Source organism: Vidua macroura, chromosome 13 (genome assembly GCF_024509145.1).
Source record: "Vidua macroura isolate BioBank_ID:100142 chromosome 13, ASM2450914v1, whole genome shotgun sequence".
NCBI classification, from domain to species: domain Eukaryota; kingdom Metazoa; phylum Chordata; class Aves; order Passeriformes; family Viduidae; genus Vidua; species Vidua macroura.
In genome coordinates, this window is record NC_071583.1 from 17,277,814 (window position 1) to 17,297,842 (window position 20,029).

General features: G+C 50.6%; 1 protein-coding gene across 2 annotated transcripts in view; it reads left to right on the forward strand.

The window, feature by feature from the left end:
* The first annotated feature begins 443 nt into the window (after positions 1–443).
* The window catches only part of DAG1 (dystroglycan 1), a 49,574-nt gene continuing 29,988 nt past the window's right edge, over positions 444–20,029 (forward strand). Inside the window, exon 1 of one of the 2 annotated variants that reach the window (XM_053989786.1) lies at positions 444–518. The gene's annotated coding sequence lies outside the window, so the exon portion shown is untranslated. Of the gene's footprint in view, positions 519–938; positions 1,042–20,029 lie in introns of those variants that run through there. The other variant, XM_053989785.1, reaches the window with a different exon arrangement.

Sequence of the window (20,029 nt, forward strand, 5' to 3'; positions counted from 1 at the left end):
GGCCAGGCGGGCCCGGGGTCACCCCGGGGCGGACACGTGCAGGGCGGGGCGGGCCTGAGCGGCGGGGCGGGTTCTGGCGGGGCCGGGTCACCCCGCGGCGGACACGCCAGGGGCGCGGGTGGGGCCTGCGCACAGGGGCGGGCCTGGAGCAGCGGGGCCGGGTCCTGCGCCAGTGAGGCGGGCTCTGGGGGCGGGGTGGGGCCCGGGAGGCGGGGCAGGGGGCGGGGCCTTGCGGCGGGCCCCACGGGAGCGGGCGGGGCTCTGGGGCGGGGCTGTGGGACGGGGCGTGGCCGTATGGGGCGGCTCGGCGGGGCGGGGCGGGAGGGGCGTGGCCGGCGCTGTAGCCGGGCGCCGATTGGCCGCGGCGCGCTCGTGCCGCCGGTTGCCAGGCGCCGCGCGCGCGCGCCAGCCCCGCCCCCGGGTACGTGCCCGCGCGGGGTCGCGCTCGCGCCGCGCCGCCCGCTCGGTGCGTCGGGGCCGCGGAGCCGGCGGGAGCGGGGCCGGGCCCGGCGTGCACGGTGAGAGCGGGGACGGAGGAACCGCGACCGGCCGGAGCGTGGCTGCGGCGGCACCTGCCGGGCCGCCCTGCCCTTGGCGGCGGGGAGCGGGGCTGGCGGCGGCGGCGGCGCGGCCTGGGCAGAGGCGCGGCGGGCCCGGGCCTGGCGGAGAGCGGGCGGCGGGGTGGCTTTCCCGGCGCGGCGCCGCCTCATCTCGGCGCGCCTTCCGCGGCCTGCGGGACCGGCCCCGTGCCGCCTTCCCGCCGGGCCGCGCTCCCTCCGCGCCGCTTTCCCGCCGCCGCCCTCGGCCCTGGGTGGGCGCCGCGCCCGAGAGTGCTCGGCGGGGCCGGGCGGGAGGCGGAGCGGGCCCGGGGCTTCAAGCGGCTGGGTCGGCCCGGGCTGTACCGAGTGAGTCTTGGGGCATCGCCGGGAGCGGCCCAGGTGCTGTCGGTGGGGGCAGCCGGCTCTGGTTGTGACAAACCCCGTGTGGGCGTCCCGGGCTCTCCCCGCTCATCGGGACCGGCCCGGCGCCGTGCGAGCACAGGTGGGTGTCCAGGTGGCTGGCGGAGGTGTGTGTTCCTCAGGGACAGGTGGCTGTCCCGGGCAGGGTGGCCGGGCAGCCTCTCAGCGCTGCCCCTGCGGGGCTCCGTGGGCCCCGCCACTTCCCAGGGCTGACCTTGGCTCCGGGCGCTGCGAGCGTGACTAACAGCAGAGGCTGTTCCGGGAGGGACAGACCTACAGGCAGACTTTATCTTCACTCCCCAGTGCAGGTGACTAAAGGCAGGTTAGTGGTTCTACTGCCCGAAAAGGTGTAAATGCCAGATATTACTTCTGGCCTCTCTGGTTTCTTGGAAGCAACAGGCTGCAAAGTGGCTCACCCAAGTTTCCAATGCCCATCAAGTCAACAGGCCTGGATTTACTGAGTTTTGCCACGGGTTTGAAGTTGGCAAACGTGTGTTTTTGGAGTGTAACTAGGTCCTGCTTCTCAGGGGGGAAGGTGTGGGCAGGGGGATGTGGGACCTGGCTGTAAGGGATCGCTGTCACTCCCTGAGGTATATCTCTCTTGGTCCTGGAGCTTTGGGCTCCTAGGCTTGGGAAAACACCACTGGCATTCACCTGTCCAAAATGACATTAAAATCTTCTGTTTGTGTTTAAAAACCCAAGAATTTGCCTGTTTTCTCTTAGTCCTTCAAGGCAGGAGCTTCTTTCTACCACCCATTTCTGTTACGTGGTTGACTACTAATGCCTCTTGCCACGTGAGTACTGTTCTTAACAAAACTTACTATTTAACTTGCCAAATGGAATCCTGTCTCATCCCACCTTTAGCTTTACAGATTCCTTTCCTCACTTCAGGAGCTTTTAATTCCTAGGTTTCTTCACACAGTCTCTGCTGCTATACCAAGTATCCTAAACCACTTATTCATTCTTCCCAATGCTTGTCATTGCACTCTTCTCTCCTAAATATAGGGTAGTATGCCAACAGAAGGAGCTTGAGAGCAGGCTGAAGTGCTGGGAATACCACTGTTTACTCAGAGGAGTAATCAGCAAAGCCTGGCTGATTCCAGGTCGCACTGACTCCTTGCTGCAGGAGTTCAGGCTCACTTCTTTGGGAGCTGGCACAAATGCTCCAATAACTGGGAGACGTTTCTGACAGCACCTGCTGGCTTAGACATACCCATTTCTTTAAGCATTGTGTAAACAGAGTAGTAAATTTGCTTAATTGTTGGCATCAGACCTGAGGAATCGGTAAGAATTATGGGGCTGATAGCAGTAAAGGTGTTCTGCTCTCACTGCACACCAGTAAGTTTTGTATGTATGGGATTTGTTAACCCCAAGCACTTGCCTGCTTTTAGAAACACTGGTACTTGTTGGTAACTTACCCACTCTGTTCTCCTCGTCTCCCAGTGCCCGGAGTGCTGAGCTCAGCCGCTCTCAGAGGAGCGAGAGGAGGATGTGTGACAGGTGGAGTGAAGCAGAGGAGGATGTGTGACAGGTAGAGTGGGACCCTTTGCCAGCTTCAGCCATGAAGCTCCTGGGCAGAGCTGGCCCAACGCTCTGGCTGTGACTTGTCTTCCACAGGCGGCTGCTCTGGAGGAATTCTGGCTCTGCCTCTCTTGGGCAGAGCCGTGCTCTGACAGCGAGGGGGTAGCGTCGGAGGGAGCCCTGCTGCATCCTGGCCTGTGTGAGCATGCCAGCAGACAGGCCTGAGAGGTGCTCTGGGGCTCTGCACTAAGGACCAGTGGTCCTGCTGGGCACTGAGGGGAAAGAGAAGTGTGTGGTCACAGCAGCTAGATCCTGGGGAAGTTTTCATGCTTTAGTGTCTGCAGCACAGGTGTGAGGTGCAGTGTGTTGTCAGGCTAGCAGAGAAGGTGTGATGGTTCTGCCCTGGCAGGAGTGGTATTGCTCTCCAGTAGGAATGGTGTCTCCTTGCCTTTTCCGTGTTCCTTAGAGAGATAATGAGAAATTGGTCTGGAGATATATCTCCAAGGGTGCTGTGCCAGCCTGGGGAGGAACTCCAGCTGATGGAGTAAAGGTCTGCCTCGTTCTGTGAGTAGCAGCTGTCTGAAAAGTTTTATAGGGATGATTTTGGGTGGTTTGTGCCTTTACTCCTGGTAGCTGAGGAATAGTACTGAGGAGTTAAGTCTAGTGATGATTAATTTAAGTGAGGAAAATGCAAACGCTGAATTCTTCTTAGGCAAAGAGGGGTCATGTAAATAAATGCCTCTGGCATTCTTTGTGGTGCTTGCAGACTGTCTACCAATTACTTCTGGTCTCTTGCTGAATCAGTGGGAGGTTGTTGCTCCTTGAGCTCCGACTACTTTGGCGGTGATTTGGGTGAAATACAAATAAACACAGTTGGATTGACCTAGTGTATCTGAGCTCTTGGTATGCTGAAAATGTTTGTTCTTAGAATGTTTGCGCAGTCTGGAGAGCTCTGTACCTTAAGCCCAATTTGCAAAGGACTGTGACCGTGTTTAAGCTGTGAAAAATAAAATATCAACCCAAAGAACCTGTGCTTTTAGGGTTTGTTCTGTGAGATTGAATTTGAGCAAACTACTAAGGTGCTGCTGGATGGAAAGTTAATATATTAAGCTATGTGAACATTCTAGGTAGGTGCACATCCTAGTCTGGTGTGGCCTTCTGTCTGCGTATCTCTCTGTGCTTATCTGTTGACTGAAACTGTCTCTGGTTCAGCTTTTCTGGGATAAAATTTTGGCTTGCTAGCTAGAAGATGGTTATATATGATGTTACCAGTATTTTTGTCAGTGGATTTTTCATGAGCATCTGAACTGATCTGCTGATGCAGCAGTGTCTGAAGGATCCAAGTCCCCTAGTCAGGCAGGTCCTTCACTGTGCAGTGCCTGAGCTGGTGACCAGCAGAAAGCTCCCTGGCTCTTGTGCCTGGTTTGTGAGCTGTTCTGGGTGAGTGAGGAGGAGGAGGAGATGGGGCAAGGTGAGTGGCATGGCTTTGATTGCAGTTGAGTAGGCAGCAGGGGCCTCTTGTTTTGCCATATCCTGCTCAAGGTCACCTCAGTGCTGGTTTTTCGGAGCCTCGAGGCACCCTAGGAGATTCCCTGGAATCTGCCCGTGGCAGCAGTGCAGCCTTGCGGGGTTCTTCCATGTCTGGGGTCCTGTCCCTGGACAATGTGGTGGGACCCAAGAGCCAGAAAGGGCTGCAGGGCTACCAAGTGCTCCCTCATCTCCTTACTGTGGCCCTCTCCCATGTCTGTGGAGAGCTCACAATGGCTGCCAAACCTCAACACCAACCCATGCTTGTCCCGGGGTGAGGTAGCAGAGGGTTGTGTGGGAAGGCTGAGCTGGGTAAGCCTCACTGCTTTTGGAGCAGAGAGGTCAGACCCCAGACATACCATTGTGGTGCCTGCAGTCATTTTGCTCAGCTGACCTGTTTTGTCCCTGGGTTAACTTTCTGCAGTTTAGTAACCTGGATTTTCCATGGAAGGAGCTTGTGAATCCCCAACCAGGAGGAGTTTGTCAACAGCCCAGCACTGCAGGGGAAAAGAAGTGAGGCCCAACCTGGAGGAGGAGGTGTGCATGGTCCCTGTGGTGGGTTAGATCAGAGCAAGTGGTCACCTCAGCCACTATCATGGTTTGATGCTCTTAAAAGGGTCTTTCTCTGCTTTCAGCTGTGCATTCTTGCCTCTTCCCAGGGGCCAGTTGTCGTGGTGAGCTAATGGATTGACCAGTGGATTCTGCTGATTTGGCATAAAGTTGATGGTTTTTCAGCTTGACCCATTATTCATTATGCAAGGCTTTGCAAGGGAAGGGTGTTGGACCATCCTTGGAGGCAGGAAGCCATTGCATCAGCAGAACTCTCCCTTTGTAATGGTGCTCTTGGCTATAACAGGTATTTACTTTTTCAGGGTTGAGTTGTCCCCCCCGTTTCACTGTGCTGCAGGTATCCTCTAGGCCTGGAGAATGATTCTTGGTGGGATTCAAAGTCTGACTTTGACATGCAAGAGGGTGAGGCTTGGAAGCAGCAATAAAATTTGTCCCAGCCCCACTGTGTTCAGCTTTGTTTAGGGCTTTTCTTTAGAAAACCAGGCTCGCAGCCTCATCTGACCTGTAAAAATGTATCTGAGTGAAGGTTTCCTCTCATGACTTCTTTCCTCTCCTCTTTTCTCACCTTGTGGTCTCACCACAGTGCTTTTGCCGTCACTGCAACCCCAAGTAAGGGTATGGTGTGTCTTTCCTGCTGTACTTTCTGAGAAGGGCTCGATTCATAGAGGGTTTCCATGGGCAGATTCTAAAATATTTTGTGTGCTAGTTTCTCCAGCATTCCAGCAAACTGGCTCAGAAGCCCCTTCCTGCAGTCCTTGATAGATTCTCCTCGTTAGGGACCTGACAGGCAGCATTCCTGCCCTCCCTCCTCTGGGGTGGAGAAGTGGTTACAGGGAGGGTTCAGTTTAATCTCGCGTAGTTACAGGTCACAGGCGCGCTGGATGTGTGTGCTGAATTCACATGGGCTTCTCTCTATTTTTTGAACTAGACTGTGCATTTTGACTTCAGAAAGCTTAATATTCTGTGAAGTATGTTCCTTAAGGGTGGGGATTAGCATTCAGTAATTTTGATGAGAGTTTCCAGTAGCAGATACTGATCATTGTATATCAGTCCCAAGGGCTAGGGATTGATTTTTGGATGAGCTTGAATGATAGTTTGAACCAGCGTTTTTCCACTGAAGTGTTGAATCATGACAGGTGATGTGAAAGCCTTGTGCCACTGTCACAACCTCAGATTGCAATGTGGGGATGGTGTGCTGCTGGTCCTTGCTAGGCTGGCCCTAATTGCCTCTTCCCTCTTGCCCCCAAATGGATTCTCCCAGGTTCTTTGGGAAGCACATCTCTTTCCAGAGCTTCCAGGATTTCCTTGTGTGGGGCTTCTTTGGGACTTTTCAATTTCAGTGGAGAGTGACCAAGATCCCTGTCTGTAGTGCTCGATTATCCAGCAGTCCAGGCTACTGTACAGATTCCACTTTAATCAGGGTGGAAATAGTTGCGAGTTTTTCCAGTGTGAACTTTTTTCTAAAGCAGCTCTTCAGTATTGGTATCTAGCTGGGAGTTCCCTGTACAGCAAGAAGTTTCATCAGGTCTTCTCTGAGTATTGCTGAAATGTAAGGTGTGACCTTCATGTTGTGGCACTCAGGATTCCTGCACGAAGGCTTTACACAGCTGTGGGCTTCTGGGTGGGGAATGAGAGGCATATTTGAGGCTGCAGTGATTCCCTGTTCATGTCCCCTAGGCCTTCTACTTAGGTCTTGACCTCTGTGGAGTGTGAGCTCTCTGTGCTGTAGGAGCTGATTCCTGCATGACAGACCATGCATGGCGTTTCCCCACCCCAAAGGAAATATTTCTAGTGGAATTTTTATGATAGTGCCTGGGGGCCCACATTAAGGAGATAAAAGGTGGTTATTCTAAAACCATCTCTGAATTCAATTTCATAGGATCCTACCAGGAAGCTACACAGAATCAGTGTAGCTGTGTGACTTTTTCTCTACAAATCAGACTGCTGCCTCTTCAGATACAGGTAAAGGCTGGCTGGAGACAAGGGTGGGACTATGCCAATTCCAAGGCAGAATCTTCCACTATTTTTCCTAAAATTCAAAATCTCCTTTGCCTATCCTCTGAAATTCCTTGGCATCTTTCCTTTCTCCTACCATAGCAAAAGCTTTAAGACATGTGGGAAAGTATAATTGCAGAGGTACTGGCATCAGCTGAACTTAATGGGCACGAACAACTCATATAACTGATTTGTTTCATTAATTCTCAGTTTCAGTTCATTGAAAGCTTCTGCACTGTGGTGTTTGTGCACAGAATAGCTGTTGTATGGGATGTGTAAGAGGTCCTGCAAATTCTGCAGTGTGGTCACAATGCAGATCTGCCCATCCCGAATGGGATAGAGCACCAGGAGTAAGGCAGTCAGCCTTATTTTAATGAGTGTCCAGGTCAGATCAGGGTTTTTTTAGGCTGGGCATTAACGTTTGTGTTGAGGGCAGTAATACTGAGTGATTTGACTGAGACTGCCATGTAATCTGGTGTAAAGGTCTGTGCCATGGTGCTGCTGTATGTGTTTCCATGGTATCAGTTCACTGCTCCAGGGTGAGCTGTGTGGCCAAAATGTGAAACTTTGTGTCCTCTACCTGGGGAATTTTGTGCTTCCACTGGTGTTTACAAAGCAGTGTTTTGTGTTTGTCTGTGTGCCTTGCGCTGGTTGCTCTTTCAAGAAAGAGTTACCACATCTTAGAGTAAGATTTTGTTTGAATAGCAGGGGTCAGCCTCTAGGGAAGTAAGAAATTTGATCTGAGAACGACAGTCGTTGAGATAAATACAGATATTCAGAAATGTCCAGAGAAAACTAAAGCAACATGTTCTAACAGTACTGCATGCAAAGCCCATGAACCCTTGGCACTAAACTGTAAGAAAAGTGTAGGAATAGGGCTTTACAGCCTCATGAAAACTTTGTAGTCAAAGCTAACGTGAAAAAGGGCTTCACTTGCTGCTGGCAGTGATGTAAAATTGTATATTGAGGAATTAAAGCTTTGAGAAGGCAGTGGTGCTCCCCTGTGCAGTAATGGTGATAAGCCAGGATAAAAGTTGTGTGCAATTCTGTGTGCTGAACGTGGCAGAGGGAAGTACTCTGTGATTACCATGGCTAATTTGGGTGTGAGAAGGTTTGCTTATTAAAGCCTCAGTCAGAGGTGGACGAGCTCCTGCAATCTGGAAGCACTATTCCAGCCTGTGATGTGGTTCAGTCACCACCCTCCCCTCAAACCAGCGTCCCAGCACCGGTACCATTGCACTGCACACCCATTATTCCTGAAAACTGGAATGCTGACCCTCCTCTTCGCTCGGTGCTGCTCCACCAAAGCTCCTCCAATCTTTTAGTCATCGGGTCAGTGGGAGTGGTCCAAGTGCTGCTGGCCTCCTCCTCCTCCTCCTGCTTTCCCTGCGGAAGCCGTGTCCTGCCGGGACAGGTGGGGCCGTGCATCTCTCGCGCACCTCGGTGACTGCACGTGCTGTGTGAGCTCAGCCTGGTCTGGCAGTCGGCTGTGCCTGGCCCGTGGCAATCCCAGGGGAGAGGGGTCGTGGTACTGTCCTGCCGTCACAGGAAGGAGCTGTTTCCTGCAGACCTCTGCGCTGCATCCTGGTGCTGTGCGCTTTGCTCCAGCGTGACCCAGCTCAGCAGCCTCCAGCCTTTTTCTCTCCTCTGAATGGCAGGCTCCTAAAGCCTCCCCTGAAGGTGCATAACTTTGTATGGGAAACTTAATCCTGCTGACTCCAGGTAAGCCTCTTCACACTTTCTATGGATTTCTTACAGTCTGTTCACATGCTGGTTCAAAAGCTTTGCCTTGATACGGTGCTTCAGGAAGTCCTTTGAGGCAGTTTCTGCCCTGCACCACAAGGAAAGGCAGAGAAAAAGTGAGATTTAGGGTTTGATTTTTTTCTGAAGTTAAGATGAAGTCGAGATACTGCATATAGGGGCAGTTCTGAAGGCACTCCTTGGCCACACATACCTGTGTTTTGTGATGAGTCGATCAGTTCACATCCTGCTGGAAAAGCAGTCTGCCACTAGCATGAGGGAGATCATGGAGAGCAAGGCTGGGTGCAGAGCTCTGCCCTGGGAGTGTCTTCTGGACTGGTGTAGTGTTGGGCTTGGTCGCTCCAGCTGGGAGCCCAGGGAAGATTGCTCCACATGCTGAAGTCCTCATTTCTGGTCATATATGGGAATTCAGGCTGGCTGAGCTGACTCCCTAGGCAAGTGTTTAGGGGTGAGATTCTTCTTTAAGCAGTGACTAAGACGATGATTATTAGTGAATTCTGCACAGCTGACTCTGAGCCCTGTTTGGGACCAGCAGTCATAGGCTGTGCCAACTGGAAAAGGTCAGCTAAAGCCTGGGCACACAGTGAGGTGTCTGGTTTGGAGCAAGGAAGAGCCACCCTCAGCTTCAGTAGCAGCAGATAGCTCAGCTCTGCAGCCTGAGCCCATCCAGGAGCAGACACCTTTCACTTCCCAGTGTCAGTGTCTGCTCTGGTTCAGGGCAGGCACTGGCATGTACAGAAGCTTGTAAGCACACGGGTCTGCATCTCAAAAGAGGTTTTCTGCTCCCATCTGGGAGTGGAGGAAGAGTCTTGATGGGAAACTTGGTAATGTAAATCTACTCTTAAAGAGCTTGAGGATCAGCTGAAGTGGCCAGTGTGTCCTCCTGCCTGGCCTTTGTGGCAGCAGCCATCTGAGCTGATTTGAAAGCACTTTTCAAAGGCAAACTGTTGTACTATTTACCTCCTCTCCTCAGTGCAGAGGAATTACCTGTGTCAGCAGAGCTGAGAAGTTATTTTTTTATTTCAGGCTTGGTGGGGAATATAAATTTGAACTCTTTTGGGTGTAGCTAAAGATCCTTCTGGAGCAGAAACACAGCAAAACATTGCAGCTCCCCATCTGCATGGTGATCCTGAACGGAAGCACAGCCCTTTGGGGAGAATGGTGCTACATCAGGAGCTGATACTGCCAAGCATAATGCTCCAGGTTTTTATCTTCACCTGGTCTCTTGGACTCAACAGGTTACCTATCAGTGTAGAGGCTGTTGGTCCAGGAAAAGAGGTCTTGCAGCAGTGGCTGCAGGCTTTAGAGCAGTCCCTTAGAAAAGTCACATGAGAAAAGCATTTCATGTATTTTTAGATGTCTTTTAAAGTGGCTTAGTGGCTGAAAAGAAACCTGCGCCAGGTCACTCGCCTGCTTGCTGCAGTTTGCCTGGCAGTGCTCGAGCGGACTGTTAATGTGGAATAGATCCAGTCGGAGCCTTCTGCTCGAAGGGAATTGCTGTGCCTGCTACCAGGATGCAGCTGGCTGTGGGAGGTGACCGTAGCTCTCAGTGTGTGCTGCTTAGATGCTGCTTAGGACAATAGTGGGAAATGAATGGGAGATGTCCAGCTGAACCCAGTTTAATTTGTCTTTATCTTTGGAATTGTCTGGGTTTTCCTTGGTGTCTTTATGCAGTGCTCTTGCCTGGCACAGTTTGTTGCAGGGTCCAGACTTGGTGTGCTCAGCTTCTCAGTTGGTTTGAACAGGTGCTGCTGGCAGAAGAAGTCCTGCCTTTCCCTTGTGAAAAGGAAAAGAGAAGTGGTCCTGCAGACCCCACATCCAGCCTGGAAACTGAGCCAGATGGAAACTGGTCTGTTGTTTGTCTCTTGTTTCATACCTTAAATGTGTGTCATTTCCCACATCCACTTCTCTGTGCACTGTAACTCTTGTACCGGCACAAAGGGAAGAGAGGACTGGGATGGGAGAGGTGGAAATGCTTCCTTGGGCAGTTACAATGATTAAAATGATGATGTGGCTGCCTGTGATGCTGCTGTGAGTCTTCTGGCAGGCTGGACCACATCTGCCCTGTGAGGAAGAGGGCAGGGAGAAAGCTCAGCCATTCCTCTGTCTACAGATTTTCCAAGTCTTTGCCAACACGGGAGGGTGCATTACAGCTTGCAGGCCCCATGTTGCACGGTCCCTTGAGATCTTTGTGGGCCACTGAATAGGAGGAAAAGTTCACTGGTGTAGCAAGGAAGCATGATGCAGTGCATTGGAGGGTGGAAGTGTGAGCTGACATCCTGGGGTGCACATGAGGGTGAGGTTATTGGTGTTTCAGATGTTTGGTGGCTGGGCTGTCATACCACTGCCTACCAGATACGAAGAACATTTTTTCCAGGAGTCCTGCCCTTTCAGAATAAGCTGAAAGAATGGGAAGCAAATACAAGCGAAGAGAGCAAGGGACTTGAGAGAAGCCTCCTCTAAAAGCAGCAGTGTTTATGTAACAGCTAGCACCAAATATTCATATAAGATAAGCTGTGATTTTTACCTTGAAGCATCTGGTGAGGTGACCATTTGCTGACAATGTGTAGGCAGGTGGTACAAGGGGGCTGGAAAGCTGCAGGTTGCTCTCCTTTTCTCTGAAACAATTCTGGCCATAAATGATGAAAGTCTGTGTTTAACAAGAGGAGGAAGCAGCCAGACAATGTAAAACCTGGGAAAGGTGTCTGGTTTTCCTTGTTTACTTGCTAGAGTGCTTAATAATGGAAATATGTAAATGAGGGGAGAATATGTCTTTTCCATCTCTTTAAGCCTTTGACTCAAGACAAGGTGCAAAAGTGACTTTCATCAAGAGATGGAAACTTCAGGGACCTGTGATCAGGTCTCACTTAGATGCTGGCCTTCAATATGATATGGGCATGGTTAAGAACATACTCCAAAGTACAAATGTTGAGCTTTTCAATGTGACCTGCTAAACTAAATGAGTATTTAGCAAGAAAATTTGTTTTTCTTGTCCCTCTCACTTAAAATGACTGGGGCTGTGGTAAGAGCTCTGGAGATGCCCCTGCATCTCACCCAAAGCCCTAGATTGCTGCTTAATTTATGCCTCCTTAATTTGAGCCCAGGTTTCTGGAGGTGAATTGTAACAGGGTGGTCGGTGGTGGGTGTGGCTGGTGAAGATGCTCCCTGGGGGTCCCCCAGAGTCAGTGTCTTGCCTTGTGTTGTCTGGGCTGGGTTGAAGGCTGGTGTGTGCTCCTGGGCTGAGGCAGATGGACAGCTGCATGTGCCACTGCCAGGACTGCCTTGTAGGGAGATGTGCTGGCTGCTTCTCAGAAGGCTCCTGCAGCTGGTGGCTCCTGCAAGCCTGGCCCTCAGGGCTGGGGACATGCACGCCTGGCCTTTCCCTGGGTGCCTTTTAGTGCCTGTATAAATACCAGCAAGTCTCAGATGCATTGGAAATTCTGGCCCTTTTTTTAAGCAAGTCATAAATAGGTTGGTGCTCACTTGTGGGTCCGGCAGAGCTGTCACTAGAAATGATGTAATGATTAAACTCGTCGTCGTGATGGCTTTCCTGCTGAGCTTCCCTCCCAGGTCTGTTTTTCTGTTCTCTTCAGGAGCATCACAGGTGCCAGGTGAGATACATTTAGGCCCTGGAAAAAAAGTTAATTTAGCAGAACTCGCTATGAAGTGGCGTTTCCTAGGATGAGACAGACCAGCCACAGTCTGTCTTCTCCTTTTGATGCAGACACTGATTGTGCTCGCTCTGCTTCCCAGGGAGCCCGTCCCGGCTGCAGCACAGCTCTGCACTAGATTTTATAGTTAGTGCTCTTTGGAATAAGTGTCATTTAAAAAGTATCCAGCCAAGAAAGAGCACAAGATGTAATTCCAGTGACGTTTGTGGATTTTTTTGTTTGGATTTTTTTTCTCCAGAAGGACAGTGGTTTCTATTAAAGGGAATTGGCAGTGCCTGGCCTTTAGCCCTGGGCGGGAGATGAGCTTTGAGGGTTCATCCCTTTGCTGTGGGGACAGGGTGGTTTTCTGAACTCCTCAAACAGTGCAAAGCTCAAATCAAGCCATTCCTTGCACATCTGATATTTTTGTAGTTAACCTGTGAAGCTTTTGTGTACGAAGCAGAAGTCCTGGGAAGGTATGAGAAACAAGCTATTTTTACTCCATCACAAATAGGGCTTGGCATGTTTATTTTAGACTCCGGAGCTGCTCAGGCCACTGTGGGGTTTTTTATAGTCTTCTACTGTTACTGTCAGATTAAAAAATCAACTTGAACTCTGGAAATCACAGGAAAATAGGGTGCCCCGGTGTACTTGGCTCCAGTGAGGCTCTGAGGAAGCTGCAGGGAGGAGTTGCCTGTGTTGTGCAGTGTGGCAGTCTCGGGGTCTCCTGCATACCAGAAAAGTCTTTTCTGAGCCACCAGCTGTCCATGGACTACGTGCCCTTCTATTGCATCAACTGCCCTGCAGAGGAGCAGTTCCCTTGCTGGGTGTCCTAACTGCACCTGTAAAAAGTCCACAGCTGAATAACTTGAGGAGCTCTGAGGCCAGAGCAGAGCTTGGCCATGAGGTGAACAATGCTGCAGCAGGTCATTTGTGCCTCCTGCTCCACAGAAGGTTTGAGTTGCCAAGTTGCCAGCATAGCTTTGAAATTTTTTTTTTTTTTTTTTTTTTTTTTTTTTTTTTTTTTTTTTTTTTTTTTTTTTTTTTTTTTTTTTTTTTTTTTTTTTTTTTTTTTTTTTTCAGATAAGTTCACCAGGCAGTGGGAGGTGAAATTAATGAGACTGGCTCGTTTTCCTCCTGCCACTGGAGTCTGAAAAGGGAAGGATTTAGGTCAGTCCTGCTCAAAGAGTGGGAGGATGCATGGAGGGCCCCATCCCTGTCCCTGCTTGGCCAGCTCTCTGCTCCTGCTGGTGTGGTGTGGTTGAGGAGTGCCCCTTTAATTGCAGGTGTGCTTTGCACAGGCACTTCCAACTTTTAAGCTCTTTATCCCAGTTTATTATTAGAAGTAATTAAAAGTGTGGCCAGTGGTGTGTTCACTCCATGGTGGTGGTGTGCATGGTGTTCAGTGATGGGTCTGTGTTGTGCAAATGTGTAACACAAGCAGCCCAGATTCTCTGCCCACGCAGGCTTAACCTCACCACTGAGGTGCCTGGTCAGCAGCCAGCCCCCACCTCTGGGCTGGGGGATCCTGCTGAGCCCTGGGCTGTTCCAGCCCCTTTGGGGTGCAAGCAGCTGACCCGAGAGGCTGCAGGGCTGCAGTGTTTATTATGAGATTCAGTAATAAACAGCACTGGTACTAATTTCCAGTTAGAGCATTTTATACACTTAGTATTCTAAAGCTCATAATTATTACTGCTAAATCTGACAAATGGCAGATCTGCCACCCTTCCCTCCCATGGCACTCTGCGTTAGTGTGCAAGTCCACCCCACTTTGCCCTCCCACAAGTCTTTTGGCCACAGACCAGATGGAGAGTCCAGCAGGTTGTCTGGGGCATTCCCTGGCATCCTGGGGGGTTCAGTCTGTTCTTTGGGGTCGTGGCTGTCTGTAGGTGCCCCTGCTCCTACAGCAGGAATGTTGACCCTTTGTTCTCTATCTTGCACCTTGTTCTCAGTATTTTCCTATTTCAGAACCCATCTCTTCCTTGCCCATGTCCCTCCCTTTCTCTGCCCAGATTCCCAAGTAACAGCCCTGTATTACTTTCTACTCATCACTTTAAACTCTGCTTCATCCATACACAAACCTGGTGTTTGTGCTACATAGGAAGTTTCTCAGCTTTATCTGACTCGATGTCACCTCAGTGGCCTCACAAGTCTCCACACCCCAAAGCTCCCCTACAGTTACATGGTGTGTGTTGGCTACCCTACACCAAAGACAAAAAATCCCTAATGCAAATCACTGTACTTCAGCCTTGATTCCTCTTCCCGTGTCCAATTAAGCAGTTTCTTAGGTGCAGTCTGCATACCAGTGCAGGAAATTAACATTTTTCACAGTTTTTAGGCTTACCCTGCATCCTTACCCAGGGGCTGTTGGAACTGCTGCCATAGCTCCCTGCAGAGGTCCCAGCTAGCCATGGCCAGCAGTGCTCCATCAGGACCTCCTGCTTACAGCTGTCCCTGAAGAATTTACAGCCTAAGCTGAAAGGATGGAAAAGGAGATAGAGGGGTGATGTAGCCCTATTCTGCTGAGCAGTCACAGAGCTCCTCTAAGCTGATTTGGCTGATAGTGGTGAGGAGCAATGGCAGGCACTTACCTGCCCCAGGTACCTGGCCTGGCAGGCATGTGTTCTCCCCAGCTCCCCACAGCACTGATGGAGATAACTGCAGTGCCCTGTGGGTGTTTTCCCCCTCTCAGTTTCAAGAGCTTGATAAGCAGGAGGGGTTTGTGGTGAGGATTGGGCTTTCAGCTTGGTTGTTATCTGTTGGGTTGACTTAAGTCTGGCTTTCAAAACTAGGTAAGGCAGCCAGGCTCGGAGTGTCTGGTCTGTTCTCCAAACAAAACACAAGCTTGGCGACAGCACTGTGTGTTTTGGATTAAGCAGGCCTGAATTTATTTGTCAATATTAATATTTGTGTACTGTACAGCACCAGTGGAAGTCTGTGCTCTGAAGGTTAAGCTGTGTTTTGTTGGTATCTGGTGCTCAAGGACCTGTATCCATAATGGGATGGGTGCTGGGGAGCAGGATCTGCCCTTAGCCATGCTGTGCTTTGGACCTTCCAAAAGCACAACTGCTGTGTCTGGGTTTTCCCTTCTGCACGAGGGTTCAATGTCCCTGTGGATGCAGTGTGTTTGGGTTGAAGGGCATGGATTGAGCTCTGTGTGCACACAGGATACCCAGGTTAGGACACAGGGCGATCCATTTTCCCTGTTCATGCTGCTTTGCTGCGTCTGTAGAGGAGCAGGGCCTTGGGGGAGCTTTGGCATGTCTGCAGTGTAGTTGGCTTGTTACGTGCAGTACTTGTGTTCTGGCAGCCCTGCTCACTGCTCAAATGGAGCTCCCAGAAATTGCTGCCAGTGGAACGTACTGTGGCTTTGTCAATGACAAAAATACCTAGTTCTTGAGAGAGTTACTTTGCATACAGAGTTACTGGTGTATTTTCTTTTGCTTATTGTACTGTAAAAAAAAGGGGGGGGGGGGAAGATAGATTTGAAAATAAACCTGCTGTTGTTAGTTTGTGAATAAAGATGTTTTAATCCACGATTAAAACAGGATTTGGTGTATTGGTAGAGACCTGATGTTATAATGCAGAAGAAATGTGTTTATAGAAAAGTTCCTGCAAAAAAACTAAAAGTGATACCCTAGGCAGCGCAGCAGAGTTTTAAAAATCAGCAGCAATTTTGCCTGGCAGCCAGCGGATCTAAAATGTGAAGCATTGCACTGCACTTCAACAGCATAATACATTTTGAAACAAAGTGATTTAAAATATTTATTTATAGAAAATATTCTCAGGGACTGGAATGCAACTACACTAACACTTAATATATTCCTGGAAGAGTTGTGTGGCTGGTCAGCGTTTGTTTTCCAAACTCTATTTTCAGCTCTTCCAAACGTTTCCATAGGTGTTTTGGACAGCTTTTCCCTGGCGTGCTGCAGCCCACGGCTGCTGCCAGCAGATTGGGAGAGCCAGTGTGACAGAAGGGCTCTGTGCTGAGCCCCCCACCATGGGAAACTTGCTGCCCTTTCCCAACAGTCCCAGAGCAGGATGCTGGGGGGGCTGTGATCTCCTTCCCCACCTGGCATGGGTCCCTTTCCCCAGGACAGGTGCAGCTGTGCGCTTAACCTTTGTTGCCAGAGGAATTTGGCCCTTCTGCCAAATGCCTCATTCTTCCTTTCCTGGAATGATCCAGCCTGTCCCCTGCTGAAACAGCCCTTCCCAGGGTCCTCAGTGACACGGCCTCTCCTCCCGTGGCTCAGGGTGACCACACACACTTGTCCTCCTCATGCACCCTTGAGCAAATTGCTTTATTTCTTTTATTTCCCGTGTTTGCTGCACTGGCTTCACCCTGGCTTTTCCCATCCTCCTGATTTCCTCAAAACTGGGAACATGTCAGGTGCATGTTCTCAACAGAATATCCCTAAGGGCAACTCTTGAATAATCCTCTGGATGAGGAGGAAACCAGAAGGGTTGGGATAGAGTGTATATAACCACCTTATCGAGACCTGGCAGGAGTTGAAATCGACGTGTGTGTTGCTCCTGCAGAACAAACAGCCTTGCGAGGACTTTGGCGAGCGGAGCCGGAGCCGTCTCTCTGAGGCCGTGGTATACGTTGTTTTTTGGGACAAAGACTACTTAGACATCTGGATTGCATTGGGGATTTTAGGGGAAAGATAAATTATTAGTTTGCTGTGAATGGAGAATGACTCTGATTGCTCTGCGGGTGTGCTTTTGCCAGCTCACTGCTGCACGGGCGGGTTCACATTCTCGTGCTTCAGAAGGAGAAACAGCAACTGTGGAGGCTGTTGGCCATGTCCTGGGAACTGGGGGCTGAGCAGACCTTTCCCGACCTTCTGGTGCACTGAGAAAACATGCTCATTTTATGGGCAGTTAATTTATAGAAAGTTCCTGTTTAAATTTCCTCCAAGGGCCGTAAAACCGGAGGACAGCTGCACGCATTAGCTGGCTAATCAAACACTGCTCACCCCTGGCTTGCCCTCCCCTTCTCCTCACCACCGCTAACTTCGGGCTCCTTCATGTGAGTGAGTGTGGCAGCGTTAGGAAATACACTCAAAAACGGTCTGCAGAGGAGTGGCTGCTGCTCCCAGGGTTTGGGGTGTCCTTTCCAAGCCACAGCTCTCGGGACTGGGCTGTTCCCCAGGAGCGTCCAGGGTCAGTCACATTTTGTATCGCACTCTCCCTGATTTATAAAGACTCTGCTGTGCTCTCTGCCCTAAGGAATGGTGCTGCCTGCCATGGAAATATCCACCCCAGGCTGAAATAAAAACTTTGTTCACATTTTGCTCCTCTTCCAGGCATGGGGAAAGCTGTGATTGTTTCCTGCTGCCTCCTCCCTCCTTCCCCAAAGACTGCAAATAAGTAAAACCTCATAGATTTGTTTGCAGTTATGTCGAGTTCATCTTTAGGTGAAAGGAAATCACTTTAGATGGGTGCTGTGGCACCCGAGCTCCAGAAATGCAACTTTGCCTTGGCTCCCTGCAGCAACCAGCCTGATAGAATTTCAGTATGGGTATGTGCTCTAATAAACTTGATCCTAATAGCTAATTTCGATCTAGTTTGACAGAGAGGTTGGGAACTTAGACACTGAATCTCTTAAGAGCTCCTCAGAGCTGCTTTTTCCTACTCTGACAACAAGCAGGCTCATGTTCCACCCTCTGCTATAATTGTACCGGTTTATTTTCCATCACCTTCTCACCGTGTTAAAACTAATGATGAAAAGGAGAAACTCCTAGCCCACGTACAGGACTGAAAACCAGAACTAAAACTCTTGCTTCTGCCCTCCCAGCAGTATCTGCTGCTGCTCCTAACAGCTGTCCTGCCTGCTCTCCTTGCTGCCTGTGCTCATCAGCTGTGGGGAAGGCAGCAGAGCCCTCTCTGTTTTGGAGAAGTTGGTGTGTTTTCACCCTTATCTCCCTTGTGTTCTACAAGGAGTGTTTGACCAGTGCAGAAAATTACTTTGACTGTGTGATTGGAGGCTGCAGAAACCTTTTTGGAGCCCCCTGCTTTATCTGCCAGGAATTTAATAGAGGTATGATGGCAGGAAAGAGCAAAGGTGAGCACGTAACACCCATTACAAGTTTCTGAACCTGCGAGGGCTCCTGCAATAAACCCCTTCAGCAGATTGCCCAATTGATGCAAGAAAACTGGCCCGATATCTCTTCATTTTGTTTAAGCTGGGGCCTGTTTCCCTTCCTTTAAATCTCCTCTGCAGCAGTTGGGGAAAAAATGCTGCAGAAAGAAATGCCAGGAATGTGAACAGCAGGTGGGGACTGGCAGATGTACTTATCAATCACGACAGGCTGACGAGTGGTTTATTCCTCTAAAGAGCTACTGTTTGCCTCCAGCTTGATTTACTCCTGTCCTCTCCAACTCCTTCCAGCCTCTACCAAGGTTCAAGTTAAGAGCAGGGTAGATTTCCCAGTTCTCTGGAGCATGCCATGCTTGGTGCAGGACTCCCTGCTCCAGGAGGCCAGAAGAAGGGGAAGGTGGGGGCAGACCCCGTAAATCACACTGGAGGGGTTGCAGCAGCCCACCTCATCAATAACATGCCGCATCTCAGGGATGGGACTTGGGAAGTCTTGCTTCCGTGGTGCCCAAGCAGAAGACAGACTCGATTAGTTAAATGAATTTTCTGCACTGTTGCTTTTCAAAACATGACTTCATATCTCAGAGGAGTCTGGAGTTATTTCAGTGGACAAAACCCTATATTAAGGAGGTGGTGCTTTGAGATCACTTGCATTTTTGAGTGAGAAGACGGACACTCTGGATTGCAGATCTGGACCTGTGAAAAGGGGAGCAGGATCCTCTGGTCCTCGGAGGTTCAGAGGGGTTGAGCCATGGTTTGGTGTGGCTACTCCTGATTCTCTGAGCACCTTTCACTTCATATGGAAATGCCTCTTTGTAGCAGGGCAACCCGATTTACATGAAATAACAGGCTAAATGGCGAAAAGCCTTTATCTGTTGATCTCTAAGCAGCTTTCCCGGGAGTGTTGGCAGTGTATGTTACAAGCAGAGCAAACCTGCCATCACAAACGACATTATGGATGCTTTTCCCTCCAAGCTTTCATTCTGGCTGCTGTGCTTGTGTCAGAATTCATGTGTTGTCCCAGCACTTTGGATGCACTCCATTTCTGTGCGCTGGTCCTTGCAAAGCCCGGGATAAGCCGTAGGCTTGCAGGTGATGTGATTACACCTCTCCTTCAATGGCTTGCAGGTATTTTCCCTGGCTACTTCAGCCCGAGTGGATCTTGCTGTTGTCTGCAGTGCTCCGGGCACCCAGCTCCAGTTCGCAGTGATTTGCCTTTGTAGGGGCGTTGCTGATGTAGATAGTTGTCTTTAAGAAAAATGAAGTCGCATCTGCCCCAAGCTTTCTTATCAGTTTTTCTTCAGATTGTTGCTTGGTTTTGTGAAAGAGCAGTGGAAGAAACAAATAGCTTTCCCAAGGAATAAGCATAGAGAGAATAAGGGAGCAGGCAGGGCTGCGACACCGAATAAAGATCTCAGAAACATCCCTTTTTCCAGCAGCAAAATGCTTTTTTCAAATTCTGTTCCCAGGGCACCACCTTGGCTAACGGGGGCTTGTGTTGGGAGGTGCTGCCTTCAGGTTTTAGAGCAGCTGAGCAGCAGCTGAAGCAGCAATTCGGGTCACAGTGCCATTCCCAGTGCCACCTGACCGCATCCTGCCTGGAGCACCTTGCCCTGGCTGTGGTCTGGCAGCCGGCCTCTCCCGCTGCCCTGCCCAGCTCCCTGCGGGAAGTGGGTCAGCTGGAGAGCAATGTTCCTTCCAGGGGAGGCACCGAGCAGTGACCAGCACGGCCAGATGCCACGAGCCCCACAGCACATTCCCGAGGAGCTGCCTCCCACTTGCAGCCATTTGGCCAGAGCTCTCTCGTGCAGGATTTTCCCAAATCGGCTCCCATTTGGAGTGGATCCAGGCTCACGCTCTGGGTGTGGGGTGACCTGCTTTAGCTGCTGGGGCGGTTTTGCCTCCGCAGGGCAGCGTGGAGCAGCGGTGTCTGGGTGACACCGGTC